This window comes from Tripterygium wilfordii, chromosome 11 (assembly GCF_013401445.1).
Source record: "Tripterygium wilfordii isolate XIE 37 chromosome 11, ASM1340144v1, whole genome shotgun sequence".
NCBI classification, from domain to species: Eukaryota; Viridiplantae; Streptophyta; class Magnoliopsida; order Celastrales; family Celastraceae; genus Tripterygium; species Tripterygium wilfordii.
The window spans coordinates 5,974,432-5,990,658 of record NC_052242.1 but is presented as its reverse complement, the minus strand read 5'-3'; the positions used below and the strand labels follow the sequence as shown (position 1 = coordinate 5,990,658).

The following is a 16,227-nucleotide window of genomic DNA, read 5'->3' as shown; positions in this document are numbered from 1 at the left end:
TTCCTGCCCTTTTTAATCTATCCAAACATGAAAGAGGGAAAATTATTATTCCTTCCCTTCTCTTCCCTCCCCTTCCCTTCTCTTCCCTTCTCCCAAATCCCTCAATCCAAACACACTCTAAGGGTGCGTTTGGTATGGGGGTAAATTTGGGGGTATAATTTGTTACCCATGTAAATGTTACAAAGATAATAATAATTATGGAGAATAATTGTTACCATTGTTTGGTAAAAAAGGGTAAAATTTACCTAAGCATTCATTACTCTTGTTTGCTATGACTATACGTTACTGGTGTAATACCACTACCCTTGTTTGTTATTATTGTAATGAACCAAACTAGAAAAGTAAGATCATGTTTTTTTTTTTTTTTATTGTTACGACTATCATGTATCAAATTTTAAAAAATATAGAACATATGCATATATACACACACACACAGGCAGACACATATTATATATATATATATATATATATAAGTTTCTAGTGTGAAATACTTCTCGTTGGAGCTTATTTTCAATTACCATGTGTGAGGAGTTTTTTTGGGATTTAATTAAGGGGGTAATAGGTTAGAATAAAACTGCCTATTACTTTTTATTACTCAGGTCCCCCCACCAGTAAACTTTATGTATAAAAAATAAGCTCAATTACTAAAATTTATTACAAGAGTAAAGATTATACTAACATAACAAACACAAGTAAACTTAAAATTTAATTACCCTTGTAACTATTACACCCCATTACCCCTCTACCAAACGCACCATTAGACTCTTGGTGATATACGAATGTAGGAAGTTAAGCAACTCTCTTCTTTCTCTTGATCAATATGAGAAATGGAGCATGGGATGAGTGGATGACCCCCACAATTACATTAAATTGTGTAAAAATAGCATGTGTTTTAACTTCTTCAAGTCACTTATCTTTGGAAAGAATTTAAAGAATGATGGTAGAAGTGAGTAGGTGACCTTATCTTCTTGGGTGACTCGGTCAAAAGATGTTTCATTCCCTACCTTCAAAGTTATACTGAAAAAAAAAAAGAGTTACTGAATAGTTCTTGCATTCAATAAGATTATGTAATTTATCAAAAAAAAAGGAAGAGTATGTAATAAGTTATCCTCTTCATTGAGTATGCAACTTGGTAAGTGTGGGCAAGGCGTATTTATCTTATTTCAATTCCGTACTAAGAATAATACTCATAACTGATATGGGATATTTTGTACCCAAAATGACCTTCAATCATCTATTGACATGTGGCAGAGAAGGACTTACAATTGGCAATGGTGAACCAATCTTTAGTGGACATGTGACAAAGGCGAAGAGATTTTAGATTAATGTTTGTTCATTTTGCAGGTAAATCAGGTGTTAGTTAAGCTGAAATTCAAGAGACAATTGCTAGAAATTAGGGATGTCTGAAGAACCTTGTTCGAGAAGCTATAAACAAGGGGTTCATTGTCATAATTATTTTTATTCTAATTTAAAACAGTTTGTTAAACAGAAAGCGAGATTTAAGCTAGATAAGCCTAAGAGAGGTTCAGGAGAAAGCGAAGTTTGAGGCCTGTACGTTCCTAAAAATTCTCAGACACATTTTCAGCAAACATTATGGCGATGTTTAGCCATTTTTCCTCAATCATAAGCACAGGGCCTATAGTTTAGGATAGTCAAATAATAGACACGCTCCCAGTATTCTCACATCCACCTTGTAGAGGGAGCACAACCAAGGATCTCTCACCATGATGCCCTTTATTAGGGAGGAGTTGAGGTTGTGAAGAATATTGACCAAGCAACAAGCAAGAAGACGGTCCCCATGGTACACCAAGTCAACACATGTCAAGATCGTGCCAAGGGAACATGAGATGAAGATTACTATGATCACCATGAAGAATATAAAAGGAGAAAGAAGAGAAGTTTACACGGACCCTACATCGTCAAACAAAGACCACGCGTCAAATACATACTCCATGTTTACAAAACTTTATTGCTTTCTTAGTCAATGATACTGATCACTTATTTTTACAATAAGTATGACTCACGCCAACTAGTTCCTTAAATTACCCCTTTGCATTTTCAAGCCACCGTGACTTTCGTGGCGTCTATATTTCTGTTTTAGTTTGTAAAGCACGCCTTAATACATTCCAGGATATATTCTCCATCAATGAAATTCCTGATACATTTAAGCAATGTGTTGTTTTTTATTTTATCTTATTTTATTTCAATAGAAGTTCTTTCATTCCGGTGTTAGTCTTCTATCTCCTGCTTTTTCCACTTAACACTTATTAAATTTTAAGTTCTTTTCTTAGAAGGCAACCTCGAATCAATAACTTTGTGTTCTCATACTGCACACAGCTTGTTTGGTGGTAAATCATATTTGATGCAACCCCATATCAGAATCTACTCAAACACTACTATCTCCAACAGTCGGAATTTATTTCCTATCCAGCGTAGAACATAGCAAACAGATATATTCCCAAAGTTTATCAAACAAGAGAGGGTCTCCGGGTGGACCAAATCTTACATAGGTTCTTCATAGAAATAATTTTTTTTAAGTTTTACATAAAGTCCACATCATTTTTGGAAAGGATAGAAAGTGTCATTATAGCATTTTCTTTAGTTTTGTAAGTGGTTATAGTGAATCCTATTTATATATAATAAAAAAAAATAGTAAGTTTGGAAATGATTAAAATACATGTATGACTTTGGTGGGACTAAATTTAGAGATGGAATTTGAAGAACAACACTGTGAGGTAAACAGATCATGTGGATCAGTGGATAAACCAACAGACCGTACAGTATCTAACCAGAATCAATATCACCATAACAGCTGGATCTCGACGTAGCATAGTCCCATCCATAGTTGTAACATATAAATATATAATATGGGCGTCATCTCACTCAAGTTTTATTTGTATAATAATACTAACATGCAATGCAACAGTATCTTCTTTCTCTCTCTCTTTTTTTAAAAATTCATTTTTTATTTTAATGCAATCTAATCACCGTCAAGCCCATTGCAAAACAGAAAATACATCATACAATGAACTACTTTATGATGATCGAAATATATCATTTATACATATAAAATAAGGAAAGAATAATCAAAGAGAGAGGTACCCGTGCATGTATAATGTTTATCTTTCTGTATTGTCATGTATTTGACAAAATGGATAGAATTAACAAAAAAAAAAAAAACATTATCAAGCAATAATTATTTCTAAGTTTCGTGATAAAATTGCTTTAAGCATCAAACATGATAAGGCCAAGTGTGACATGCTTGCTTTGACTACAACAAATGCCAACCATATATGTGTTTTGATAAGAAGAAATTATGGTTCTTATGACATTGTATAGTTAGATACAGATGCATCCTAATTCAATCATTCTCTACTCTTTGGATTGTAGAATTAGATGTTTTCTAATGGGACATGATGCATGTAAGGGGGTTCTCTTTTTAACTATCAAGTTATTAGTGTAACTTCAATTCTTCACTTTACGTAACTCATCTTCATTAGCAAGTAGCCAGCATGAGATGGTAAACTCTTATGATCAACTCTATTTGGGTTAAAGACTCGATTCTCCCACATAGGTTGGCACAAAATCAATCAAGTGGTTTATATGGACAAACCCCACCCTTATATGTCAACTAAGCATTTTCCCAAACTTAAGTGAGTTGGGCCTTGGCCCACTTGCTGAGCTTGGGAGGAGGAATAAAGCCGTGAGGATAATTGATGTATCCACGGGATTCGAAACTCCAAAATGGACAATATAATTGAAATGTATTGAGGTGTGGATTTCTTATAATTTGTCCTACTCTATCACCGGAGCAGGTGTGCATGGTGGAGAATTTAATGCCGACAAGAAAATCTTTGGTGCAATTTTATAGCTAGTGTTCAAGGTTTTGATTAAATCGAAAAATGGTTGAAGATTTTACATAAATGGTTGCAAGTGAGATGCCCACAACTTAAAACATTGGATTTGAAACATTATCTCCAAATTCATTGAAACCAACAAGAGTTGATGGGAATTAGAGCAACTTCCATTTATCATTTATTTACCTGTATTTTTTAGTGGTTGCAAGTGTGCAATTCGCGTGAGCCTTTTAAATGCAAAACTATTCATTCCACTTATTTTCAAAGTGTGTTTGGATTGAGAGATTTGGAGTAAGGAAAGAGAATGATAAATGAGTATCATTCTAGTTTCTTGTTTTGATAGTTTAGAAAAAATTAAGGGGATGGATTTGAAGAGAATTGAAGGATATTTCATTAAATTTTTGTCAAAATTCTCATCTCAAAATGGGGTCATTTAGATGGAAGGGATAATTAATTTAGTTATTTATAAAATAAAAATATATTTTATATTATACATAAAATTTTAAGATAAAAATAAGGATAAATTAGTAAATCAAACAAATTTTCTTTCCTTTCTTTTTTTTAATCTATCCAAATATGAAAGAAGAAAAAATATTATTGCTTCATTTCTCTTCCCTTCTCTTCCATTCCCTCCAAATCCCTTAATCCATCTAGGGAAAAAAAATTCTTGGGTTCGATTCCTACCCATCTCTTATATAAAATTACTATTTATTTGCCTAAGACGTTTCATTAGCACGAGCCCATTAATTTATTTAGTTTACATTGAAGGCTTAGCTGTAGGTTTCTATGTTATAAAAAAAGGGTACCTCAATGATATGGTTTATAAATGTGAGTCCAACCTTAAATACTTAAGGTGTCGTTTGAAGGACAAAATCATGTGGGCCTCGAGCCATGAGCGTTGACAATACCTTAAGTTAGGCAAGTCTATGAAAAATTCATGTGTGAGCTCATCCCTCTGTAGAAGATTGGACCTTGATGGGAGATTATAACCAGCATGCTCCTTACTACGTGCCAACTGCATCATTGGTAAACAAATGTTAATTGATAAACATAAGTTAATCTATATACAATACTCAAAAGCTGAAGTTATACGTCGCACCAATTAAAAAAGTTTTAGTGAAATAAAAAAATAAAATTTTATGTAATATGTATAGTATTTGTATTTGGACTCTAAATATATATATGTAATATTAACTTGATTATAATTTTATAATTATTTTTGTTTCTCTTATTTTAAAAGTACATATATAACCATGAACCAGGAGTGGTGAAATTGTAGACTCACTCTAGAGATATGAATTACTCTGTCGAAAATAGTAAAATTTTGCGGTAAGGTTAGAGTGTTAGACACCTACATACATTGCTGAAAAACACATGTATATAGTCTGTTGAATGAGTTAGTTGGAAATGAATCTATTTATCTGAGGATCTAAGTTTGATTTGTCGCATCAACAATCCATAACCTAACAAAGTGTATGGAGACACAACATTCAGATCCACCAAACAAAATAATTTAGACGCAATTGGCAAAAGATTATGAGATTTGTAAAATTTGAACTGAAAAGAGTGACATGGACCACATCCACCTTAGCCCCAAATTGTCTAAATCCTTTTCCAATGTATCAGGGCAAATCATGCTCAATCTAAAAAAGAAAAAAAGAAAAAAAAAAAGCAGAGAAAGAAAGAAAACCAATTCATTAAGTTCCTTTTCAAATTAAAAGTGAGAGCCTCCCTCACAACACATAAATAACATCATCATTGCAAGTTAAATTGCTTTTGCGCCAAGGTTTCTTTCCATTCAATTTCTTTTCTTACCAAAACACAATCTGCCACCAATTTTAAGATCTTATGATTGGGTTGCCAATTTTGTCTAAAATTCAAATATATATGCACTACAACCAACCAGGGCACCATATTTATATAATCATGAATCATCTCACTTTTAAACTTGGGAATGGAGCAATGGGGCCCACTCTAACACTAACTCCCACTCAAACTAATCTCCAAATTGCTTGTGTTTCAAAGTTTCCTAGCTTAAGCAACAAAGTTAAAATAAATAATTATTCTCATAAGGATAACTAATATATTATTCAAAAGGTTCTTGATAATATATATATGCATTTTGAAGTGTGTTTGAAGGATTATATAATTCAAAAGTTAGTTATAAGGGTGTATGAATTCGATTACTTTAATTTGATCATCAAATCAATTAGTTAAAGTTGAACTTAGAGCGTGGACATGATTGATATTCCAACAATCGTCGCGTTTGGTTCGATTTGAGTGTTTTTTTCCCAATAAATAATGTATATTTCCAAATAATTTTGATATTAATTGGTAATGAAAGTCTAGTGAAGACACGTGCACAATTCGTTGAAAGTATGAACGCTAGAGAATAATTGTACTTGTATGATATCACGATAATTCTTGATTCCAAAGGCGGAGCCAGTAATTGATATTAGGGTGGGTTGATGCATTTTGATGAGTCGGAAAATTTTAGCGGGGGTTTGATGCCCCATAATTTTTTTAGAGTTATTTTACAATAAGACAACTTATATAAATGATATTATTGATGAACATTCACATTGATATTTGTTCTCTCATAAAGTAACCCAACAACTTAAGATAAATATATATTAAAATTGATGAAAACTAATCAAAAGAACATGATCAAATAATACCAAAAATTTAAGATAAATATATATTAAAATTGATGAAAACTAATTAAAGAACATGATCAAATAATATATAAATGTAGTTCATTGTGGAGACCTAAATGAAGAGCACAATAATAATGAAAAAAAAACTATATTACATATTTCACTGTGATATGATGTTGTTGGTTATCTTCTACTCTGAATAGGAGATCTCACAATTCTAGCTGTTGGGAACAAGAGTTTTGTGGATCTGGATGTTAGATTTACAGGTGTGTCAGGGTTTGTTTGTCAAGCCAAAGGATTTGGTAGGATTGTTTGTAGGATTATGCACGGAATCTCCACACCAAGCGGACTATGCGCAGTTAGATAACATAAGGTTGCTGGTTCGAGGTTTGTCTTCCAAGAAAAGTACTTAAAATGTCTAGAGTGTCAATCTAAAAAAAAGTAGGAAAACAGAAGACTGTCACCGAAATGAAAAGAACTTCTATTGGAATGAAATGAAAAACAACGCATTGTTGGAATGCATTAGGATCTTCATTGAAAAGGGATGCATCATGGGATGTAGGCATGTTTTGCAAGCTTAAACTAAAACATAGTTGTGAAGGTTGGAAAGATAAATCTAAGTACTAGTTGGCGTGGAGCCATGCTAAATAAAAAGATAAATGACTGAAGCCATGCCTAAGAAAGCAATAAAGGATTGAAAATGATGTGTATGTGTTTGATGCGGGGTACTTTGTTGTTTCTTCTTCTTCTTTTATAGTGCCAAGTGATGGACACTTCTTCTATTCTTCTTCAAGTATTTGTCGTGGGACATCCTGGGGATAGAGGTAAAGCCACTTTCTTGCTGCTTGCTGGAGTGCTTGGGTTAGTGGGCTTATAATCGTAAGCTTCTTCTAAAATTGGGGATGATGGCAGTATCTCTCTGGTCATGCTTCTTCTTTAAAGAGGAAATGGACTCTCTTGGAAGTCGTGATAATCTTTGCTTTGTGAGCCTTCAGGCTTCGTGGTCAAAAATATGGGAACATGGCTATTTGCGATCATCTCGTTACTGCTTCTGCACGAAAAATCATGAAAAAATGTAACCTTCTTAATTGTGCAGGACGAATGTGGTTTGAGCTTCATGGAGTCGTGCTTCAGCAGGAAAAAAATTTAAGAGAAAACAGGGACGTTCAATTAATAGACTTTCGATTCTCCAAGGCTCTTTTTGATATAATCCTACTAAAATCTCGTTAGTTATCCAGCATACACGTTTGAAAAGAATTTATCTGTTAAGACCAAGACTCCCTGAATTGTAGCCTATTGGACAGTAAATCTTGGGCAGTCCTAATTTATGTGAACTAATCCCTAGGTTTCAGGCTAGCAACCACTCAGAATCTTACAAAATGAACACCGATTAGTAAAAAATTCTCCTTGCCTCTGTCACGTGTCACCAGGAGATTGCCACTTTTTATGCATCGTGGGACCCGCTTTAGCATGTTTCAGCTGGCTTGTAGGATTTAGATTTGGCACAAACAAACGTACAGAAAAAATTGAATGAAGGAAGGCAAAAATAGATAATGGAAACGGGAAGCTCTGAGAGATATTAATTCATGATTTGCTATCCGTAATTTTTTTTTCTCTCAATTATATCCATGGTTTCAGATTTCATTTACCCGCTTAAATCATTTGTTCTACTACTAAAATCAGGGGTTTTACAATTTGTGAATGCCACACTATTTGTTGATTATGCTATCCCAGTGCTAACCACATGCCAATAATCTTTGGATCTAAGAAAGTAATTCTTTGTCAACATGCTCCAATGGTCATGGTAACCATTGAAACAAGGAATAATTGGCTCAACAAAGTTATCAAATGTCACCTATGTCGATTCTTACCTCTAATACCAATGTTGGGAGGAGTGCGCAACAAGCAAACACAATAAAATTGTACGCTTACCTTAGATCGTTCATGCCATTAATCTAATACTATACTTGTAATGACTAGCCTCAAAGGGGGTCGGCTGAGACGGGGTTGGCGGAATTACTAAAATGTCCCAAACATATAAACATGCAAAATCCTCTAAAGTTTGTTTATTGCAAATCCAAAATAAATCCAACTCCTCTAAAAAACATTTAAGACATAATAATAAATAAGTCATTACGAATTAAAACATGTGACAGTCTTTATTTTTTAAACCTGACACTACTCCTAAACCACAAATGTATCCATGGGAAAACCCCTTTAACGCTTTGGGATGTCGGCTGCCATCTACATACTCACTTGAAAAGGAATCAAAAACATAAGTGGAGCTAAATAGCTCAGTAGGAGTATAATACCCGATAAGAACTGGGTTATCCATGAAACGGATACTCGAGTGAGCCAACCAAAACCACAGTCATAAATGATAGAAAAGAGAGTAGAACAAGCCTACAGATAATGCAATCAATTCAAAGTGACGCAAAGAAGGGCAGAGACAATATGAAAATTAATCATACCACAATCACCATCCAATATGCATATATATATATAAACATGTAAATATACATGTCATCACACATCTCCCAATGCACATAGCGCCACAAATCATCCACGTCCAATCAACAGCACACGGTAGTCTGAATTCTCCCTTGGAGGCCTGAAACTCAAATACCCCATAGTATCAAATGAGTAACAAATAAAGGGACAAATATCATACAACGATCACATCTCAAACACAACCACCGCACACAAAGCCACACAACAACAATAAGGCTATCACATCCACCCATATAACTCCTAAATCACAACTGACCAGACAATAACAACAAGGTCTTCACAACAACCCAACTCCACAAACCATAATTCAATCCAATCCAAACACATGGTCAATAATATATCATGATGCATATATTTTTAATAAGTTTCCCATATACCCCAAAGCAATTCCATTACCAGTTTAGAAAATATTTTATTTTTCTAAAAATATAATGCAAAACTCTACAAAGAGTCCTAATCAAATCAAATATTTTCTTGGGATAACTATTGAAATGACCCCTGAACTTTCCTGAATGGATCAATTTAGCCCCTGAACTTTCAAAACTGTAATCCATCACAATTTTCGTCGATTTAGCTGATATGACAGCAAGCCTGAAAGCCACATGTCATGTTAGTAATGGAAAACAACTGCCACATCAGTAAAAATAGACGGAATATGTGCGTAGGGGCTAATGGTATACAAAAGTGCAAGTTGAGGGGGGCAAATTGATCCTTTCATGAAAGTTCAAGGGCCATTTCATAACTCCTCCCTATTTTCTATCCCAATATCCAAAACAGTGCATATCTAACTACACGCCGAAAGGAATATGATCAAGTTTGAAGAACCATAAATCCATGAATAGACAACAACAATTATCCAATAAAGCAAGTATTTAACATGAAAGAAAATATATCACAGAATTTTCGACACACGAAGTATCGGACACTAGATGCCAATGAATGAAGAACCCCTACATGCCATAGAAGGAATCAAGACTCACAACATCACAATCGAATTTTAAATGAATTCAGTAGAAGACATTAAGGAATTCAACAAACAACTAATAATAAGGAAAATAATATCCCAACATTTATACTGAAACTGAAAGATGGAGTATTAGATGCCAAATAGATCAGAACACCTACCTCGATAATAGTGAAACATACACTAAGCGTCTACCGCATCTACTGCATCTCCTAAATCTCCTATAAATATAAATCAGCATATAGCGAGTTATTAAAATGTCTAAAATAATTTATTAGACTGTTGTCGCAATCGGGGTCATGACGCAGATCGGCGATGGGCTTATTTTGAAAAGGAAATGGATGAAAAAGAATGAAAAATGTTTAGAGTCGCCACCAATTGATATGAGTGCAATTGGACACTAAAAAAAATGGTCTGCGAACCAGAAAATGGGTAAGGGGGTCTATTGAGTGTGAGGAATGTGTTAAGCACCCCACAACTCCCTAAAAGATTACTTATATTGATCTATGTGCTTTTTCCTGAAAATTTATTTGTCCCAATTTGTTTTAATGAATTTTTCATATGCCCGAAAAATCATGTATTATCAAATGGGGTGGAATGTTTTCCATTAATGTTAGACCAAGACTTTATTCTGAAAATCCCGTTTTAATGGGTTTTATTGGAAATTGATGAAAAATCGCACTTGGAGTGGGTTTTGAAATTTTAAGAAAGTGTGCACAGAATCACTGTGGGCATTCCCGGCTTGGCCAAAAATGTTGATTTTGAAAAATATTTGGTGGAATTTGCAAAAGGGCATTGGGTTTTATACTAAGGGGACTTTCACAATCACAAAACAAAAGTGGTCTAATTTTATTTGACGAATACGAATGGTGTTTTTATTTGAAAAGATAACATAATTAAAGCCTAGGCAGGAGCTGAATGTCATCAAGTCTTCTTCCTAATTAACTTTAATTAAATTACCATTAATTTTACGAATACAAATGATACTTTAATTTGAAAAGATAACATAATTAAAGCCTAGGCAGGAGCTGAATGTCATCAAGTCCTCCACCTAATTGACTTTAATTTAGGTATCTATTGAATTTATTTATCACTGTTTTTCGTTTAAATGAAGATAACACAATTAAAGTCTAGGCAGGAGTTGGACGTTATTAAGTCCTCCTCCTCCTAATTGATTTTAATGTGGGTATCTATTGTTTTCCCCTTATTTTGTTTAAATGGAAATTTAGTGAAGACATGGTTGCTAAATTGATAGATTTGCAGCACTAAGCATACAACCTAACATATAATCAAGCAATGCATTCTAAATAGTTTATCAACTACTCCTACTCATGCATCTTTGATATTCTAAATTTACCAACCCCTAAAGATGCATACTAATAACATTAAACATGCATAAAACTAAACTACACTACTTTACACTACTTTTTTATTATTTCCATTACCCTATTACATATTTATATTTACAAGGATATATACAAATCAAATAAAAAGATCTAAAAATATATACAAGAAAAGAAAAAGAATACAAACAATATACATATGATGCAAATATAGCCGATGGGGCCCGGTCTACTACTCAAGCCCAATCCAATCTCCAAATGTGCACTCTGCCCCGAACGATATCCTTGAAGAACTAGAATCCTTTTCTCCTATTTCTTCTCTGGTTTGCGGTTCTTCCTTTTTGCGGTTCTTCCTTCTTCTCTGTTTGACGGCGATTCTGCTCTCTTACAAACTCCTATTTTCTCTTCTTGAATCCGTTGTGCGATTTTGCTCTCTTCTTACCCTCTTTGATTGTTCGCAATTTCGGCTCTCTTACCCTCTTTTCTCCTCTCCCACTAAACTCTATTCTCTCTGATTTTGCTATCTGCTACTTCGGCTCTCTTTACCCTCAAAACCCTTTTTGTTTTTTTTTTGTTCTCCCTTTCTTCAATTGTGCGGCTGCCTTCCCACTACTTTCAATTTCTCTTTTTTGTTTTTTTTTTCTCCTCCCTTTGATGATTGTGCCCCGGATAATGCTTGAGACCCCCAAAAAGTGATCCCCAAAAGTCCCCCATTTATTGTGGAGTGTTGGATGCGAAGTGGGCCCTACATGTGTGTTTTTAATCAATGGTTATTTTAATGCCACATAGATTTGGGGGACTTTTGAGGGTTAAATTTTGGGGGTCTCTAGCATTGTCCTTGTGCCCCGCATGAAAATGGTGTGGCTGTATTATTTATATCTTTTTCAATTTTTTCTTGTCCCCTTTTTACCCCTTAAACCTTAGTTTTTTTTCTCTCTATAGAAACATTAGGAAACTAACCCTTTTGTATTTTTCATTCTTTTTATAAAACCTTAAAAGGTACCACCTTTCCCCTCTTAAGATTTTATTTTCAATTTTTTTTAATTCTCTTAAAATTTTAGATATTTTCTAGGGTTTTTACTTATGGGTACCTATGGGCTCATGGATCAAGGTAATGACTTTTTTTAGACTTGTGGGTACAAAAACGGGCTTTTGAATTTTTTTTTGCTTATGTGCTCAAGAACGGGCTTTTGAATTTTTTGTGTTTTTCTATTTTTTTTGTATTTTTTAACTGGATGGAAACCGATTACTACAACTGTCCAAAATAATTTTCCCAATATCAAATTATTTTTTTGGCTTGTACTAACCTATTGGGCCTGGCCGACGGGGTCATAAACACACATGGATTAAAAACTTGTAATTATTTAGTATGGGTAGGACGAATAGACTCACATATCTCTTATATTGGACAAACTCCAAGTAGAGTACTGTATCTTGAATGGTTCCTGTTAAAAAAGGAAAAAAAATCATAACACATAAGCTAATGTCACATTGAAATTGGGTCTCTAGTAACCGAGTGGTGGTAACAATACATGAATTTTATATGATTTAAATCACACAAATAAATCGCACGACCCTATCTTTGATTCAAGTTTGACACTCCATATTCACACTTTGTATCTTGTCTAAGTATTTGAAAGATATGAGACGATGCAAATACTTACTTGCAATGGCTAGGGTATGGTGGCTACTATACCATTTTACCCTCACTACAATAAAAATAATCAATACCAGTGATTAAAACTGCTGGCATAGGTTCAAAAATTCACAGGTGTATCAAACTCTCCCGTTTGACAACCATTGGTATGTTTGAATCGCTAAGCTTAAACCTACGTTTTTTATGAGCGTTCGTACAAGTATATTGAGCGTCGTAATATCTAGGTATTGGTATTTTTTAACCGCCGTTGTTTACTTCATAAACGTAGTTGTAGACAGATGTTTAGTGACATCATAAAACATGGCAATAGGTTAAAAATCGTTGGAATTGGTTGTAGTTTTTTAGTAATCCATAACTGCTGGAATTGTGTAAAGCTGCCGCTATAACTTGTTTATTTTATTTTTCTAATTAATTTAATTTGAGAAATTAAACACATCCAAACACAAAACATGATCAGTTAAGAATATCCAAAACACAAAACATTATTATCAATTAATGAAACAAGAGATATAGCTTGAAGAAACTTCCATTGTTATTGAAGCATATAATATATAATCACGTACACATATTGTTCAAAGTATAAGAGAACACATTAATTGGAAAGAGCATCAGCTTTAGTAGATCTTCAAAGTCCAAAATAGATCTTCAAAAGTCCAAAATATTTTTTCAAAAGTCCTTCTCATAATTATCATGCATGCACTGTCCAAAATAGCTAGATCTTTAAATGCCCTATTAGTTTCCTGAAATATTAATTGGAATCAGCCATCAGCTCAAGTGCAAAAATGTAATACCAACATGCCCAAGTGCAAAATTGCAACCAAGCGTTCAATATTGAAATAAAAAATCAACACAAAAAGAATTCTGATTAATTTGGGAATATTAGGCTAGAGCTTTGAGTTCTTCCCAATCCCAGCAAGACACAGGGCCTCTTGCTCTAAGCCATTTTTCAGTCCTCTTTGCAGCAACATGAGGATAATTGTCAGCATCAGAGGCCTCAATAAGAGATATTTTCCAAAACTAAGCAAGAGTCCGATGCTTAATAGCCAGATAAAATCCATGACTATTAGAGTAGAACCATACTGCCCACTCAAACTTCTAAAGGAAAAGTTTTCAAACAATTCTTTTTAACTAGGCCTTATAACAAACTAAAATGACCACTTCAAATCATTATAGCCTTAAATAACACATCAAACTGCTTTCCAATTCAAATAGTAATAAGACTTGAATCACAAATATATATTTCAGAGACAAATGTCAACAACAAAATGACTAAGTTAGTATTGAATTGTAACCTAAATTGATGACAACCTAGCTAACTGCATTGATTTAGACAAAGATAATAAATCTCACAGCCCACCTCCACTAGTCCAACTATCTCTTTTCAATATTCCTTCCTCCCACTAATATATATATAGAACCATAACCAAATCTCAGTGCCTTAGCAGCCAAATTAGAGACAACAATAATAGATGAACCATCAACAATGATCTCATTAGATTCATACATGAAACCTTAATAGTAATTGTGCTATGGTTTTCAAGACTTGAACCAGAAATTAACAAAGACCATACGTATGTCACAATTATCAAGAAAGCATGTAAGTTGATCGAAATTGTGACTTACATTGTTCAACTTGATTGACAAGATCATGACTAGAGCTTGAAGAACGGAGATGAGTCTTTGGAGTTACCACATGCTCACTTGATTCACCCTAGAAAAAACATATATGGAAGAAATGCAAAGTTAATCCAAAATTTACATTAACTTATATACAGGTCTAGCAACATACATGGATTTATTATCAAAGAAACAATAATCATACATGTCTAGTAGTATAAGATTGAAAGGCATCCATGAATTTGGTGAACTTATCCTCCAATGACGCTAGTCGATCCGTAAGTTCCATCACTAAAGTAGACTATCTGCTACTTGTTGATGATGAAACGATGGAAACACCTTTTAATGAACGAGGGATGAAACAATTTTTTGAGATGGAGTAGGGCCATGACCCACACCCCTTACACGACCATTTTTTTCATCTCCAAAGACTTCAGAATAAACATTGTCTTTGCTCCAACCTATGTCATCTTCATTTGAGATCCCAACATTTGGATCTTGAGTGATTTTCTCTTGAATCTTTTGCTACAAAAGAAATAAGAATTATTTTATCCAAGCAAACACCATTGAAATCAATAATTTATCCACAAACTTTATTATACTTACTATCTTTTCATGAGTGTCTTCAGTGAGAATAATGCCATCCTTACGTGTGTGTCTTGATAAATAATTTGGCACGTAAAAGAGCCACACCATCTATTTTAGTTTGTCAATATAAAAGAAATAGTATAATATAGCTTTATTAGGGCAATAGCAAACAAATTCAACAATTTTATTGATTACCATCTCAGCAACAACTCGTGCAAAGCTCTTTGTAGCAGCAGTATGAAGCAAAGTTTGCTTTGAATGATTTTTCCTATTTTACTCACTCTTCCTCTGTACATGCATTTGATTAGAGCCAAATAAAACAAGTCCATATCAGAATGTACTACATAAAATAAAATGACATGAGATGATGTTACAACATTTAAATAGTGACATATAGAGAAAACACTAAATGACGTATAGAGAAAACCTTCACTGTATACCATAATCCATCATTGTCACTGCCTTATTAGTCATTCCACAAAGAGTCTTTATACGATAGAAATATATGATAAATGACAATTTACTATACTTTTCGCACACAGGATAAATTTATATGCGTCACTAATCAGATCATAAAACTATTCATTCAATGAATTCCTACTTGTATTGCCCCTTTCCCTCCTCTGGTTTTGATCATCACTGTTATCAATGATATTGTCATTACAATTATGCACACCAAGTAATTCATGAACAAAATTTTCAATGCCATCATGATCCATAACAGGAGCAGGTATATCAGCAACATCAGATGGGGTTCGACATGCTGCCATAACTTCACCATTGTAGTCCTAGTATGTGTAGCGAGGATTGAAACCATTACATATTAAATGGTCTTCAATGGCTTGACAATCAACCAAAAATGCATTCACGCAATTAACACAAGGACATAAAACCCATCCAGCACTATCACTTGAATTTTGGAATGCAAATTCAATGAATTTGTTTATTCCATTCAAATATTCAACACTAATCCTATGCTTACTAATCCAACTCTTGTCCATAGACATATCTATGTTCATATATATATATATAT

General features: G+C 33.7%; 1 long non-coding RNA gene across 1 annotated transcript; it reads right to left on the bottom strand.

Moving 5' to 3' along the window:
- Positions 1 to 14,583: 14,583 nt before the first annotated feature.
- On the bottom strand, positions 14,584 to 15,949 carry LOC120008564. Its single transcript, XR_005470533.1, has 3 exons — positions 15,213 to 15,949; positions 14,812 to 15,131; positions 14,584 to 14,700 (listed from the first exon to the last, which is right to left on the bottom strand). It is a non-coding gene; the product is annotated as an uncharacterized LOC120008564 (long non-coding RNA).
- Between the last annotated feature and the right edge of the window lie 278 nt (positions 15,950 to 16,227).